The sequence below is a fragment of the Pteropus medius genome, unplaced genomic scaffold (assembly GCF_902729225.1).
Source record: "Pteropus medius unplaced genomic scaffold, Ma_sr-lr_union100, whole genome shotgun sequence".
NCBI classification, from domain to species: Eukaryota; Metazoa; Chordata; class Mammalia; order Chiroptera; family Pteropodidae; genus Pteropus; species Pteropus medius.
This window is the reverse complement of record NW_024349804.1, coordinates 968,554-970,726: the sequence shown is the minus strand read 5'-3', so window position 1 is coordinate 970,726 and position 2,173 is coordinate 968,554. Positions and strand designations below refer to the sequence as shown.

General features: G+C 39.0%; 1 pseudogene; it reads left to right on the top strand.

Moving 5' to 3' along the window:
- The first annotated feature begins 405 nt into the window (after positions 1–405).
- Positions 406–524, top strand: LOC120583039 (uncharacterized; annotated as a pseudogene).
- The last annotated feature ends 1,649 nt before the right edge of the window (positions 525–2,173 follow it).

The following is a 2,173-nucleotide window of genomic DNA, read 5'->3' as shown; positions in this document are numbered from 1 at the left end:
ATGGTCAATTCTGCTGCATTTGCACTTGGTCAAAGCAAATTTACAAGGGTAATCTAGATTCGAGGAATGGGGACTAGGCTCCATCTCTTGAGAGGAGCTGCAAAGTTATGTTATAAAGGGCATGGATACCAGAGAAGTGAAGAATCGTAGTCCTTTTTGTAATCTGCCGCAGAGACTATTATCTTCATTTTACAAATGAATAAACTGAGGCATAGAGAGGTACCTAAGCTCCCACAGAAAGTTGGGGCATCATAAACAAAAGGCTATGGAAGTATTGGTGAAGGGGGATATTCATGCTTTTATAAAAAACTCAAAAGCTTCTTTGGTGTGGGGATGAATTGGAGCTGGGGCACAGCAGCTGTGGTAGACAGCCTACTAGTTTCTCACCTCGAGAAGTTCTGCTCAGTCTACAGCCATGCCACCCTGAACAAGCCCAATCCTGTCTGATCTTGGAAGCTGAGCAGGGTCAGGCCTGGTTAGTACTTGGATGGGTGACCACCTAGGAAGACCAGGTGCTGTAGGTGTAAAAAATAAGGGATTGTAAGCTGACAAGGTCCTTGCAATCTTTGATGCCAACCACGGGTTGCCTCACCTGAAAAAAAAAAGTTCTGCTCAAAGTTAGCTAGCCTACTTCCAGGGCAGCCTTCAAGTGTCAAAATTGCCCCCAAGGGCAATTCTCAACCAAGGTGAGGGTAGGAACTGGTGAATCAATACCCCAGCTTCTCCTTTATGGTGGACCAGTTCTGTGGCACATTTTACAAAGATGCTCAGGTGATCCCCTGGGGATTGTCCCCCAGGTTACTCTTGGTAGCAACCCGCTCATTAACATACACCTTATCACCTTCCCCTTTCAAAGAAGTCACCTGCACCCAAGCCCTTGTCCCAGGCTCTGCTTTTGCAGGAAATCAAACTAAGATACCTTGAAGAATGGATAAGATATTGACAGAGACAAGGAGGCTGGTGCAGTGTTCTAGGTATAGGATCTTTCTTGAATAAAGTCTTTGAGCTGTTCTAAGCTCTTCTTTTCATTTGTTGAGAAGTACTTTTCAGAACCTGGGACTGATTTTGTAACATGCAACAGGCAGAGGAAACATGAGGGATACCTCCTACCTAGTCATCATGCATGGTAATATCTTCTTCTCTTTTACTTAACATTAACTTTTCTAGTTACAAAAGAAATGCAAGCATATTGTACAGAAAGCAAGTAGTAGTAGCAACTTCTGCTGAAAAATTTTTCTGTATTTCCTTTGGTTTTTCTTGTGTATATATTTTAATATATTTTATGCATACTATATATTCAATTTTGGATTCCCCTTTCCCCCTTAATATTAGAGCAAAAGCATTTAATATTATTAACACATTTTTAGAACTCTAACTTCTAATGTCTGCCTTATATTATATCATGTGAATATGCCATAGTTTTACTTGATCATTCTCCCACTTTTGGACATTATGTCTAAATTTAATTTGTGTAAATAACACTATATTTACATCTTTCTGTATTCAAGTTTTATATTAATTTCAGATTATTCCTTTTAACAGTGATTCCTAGAAATAGCATTAGTAGGTTATAGGGTTTAAATATTTTCACTGGCTTTTGGCCACCAAAACCTTAACTTTAACATTTGGTTTTTGCCCAGCACAGGTATCAATTTTAGTACCTAAGGAGATTTTTAATTAAAAATCTTACTCATACAATCGACACATTCTTATTGAGCACCTACTGTGTTCTGGCATGGTTCCTGGTATTAGAGATATGACAATGAACAAAACACATGAAAATCCCTGCCCTGGGTAGATACAAGGCGAGCCTTGAACATCTTCTAGTGAATATTAGTAAGGAAGTGCTCGACAGAAATAATGAATGCATGTTACGAGGACACAGAGCCCTCTTGAAAGGGTTCCCACCAGCAAAATCTGGGACAGTTTGAGTACCAAATAGTTAAGGACAACAGTGAATTACAAACCACTAAAAAACAGAAATTGATGAATCTATTGTAATAATAGATAAGTAAACAAACAAACGAGAGAAGAGAAAGCTATTGCTTATAGTGAAATACCAAGTTCCCACTGGTAATGGCACGGAGTGTTGAGGCTGGAAATTACCATTTTACAACTATCATAATAAAGACTGGCTTAGGCAAAAATCGTCAATGGATTCTAAATCTAGGAG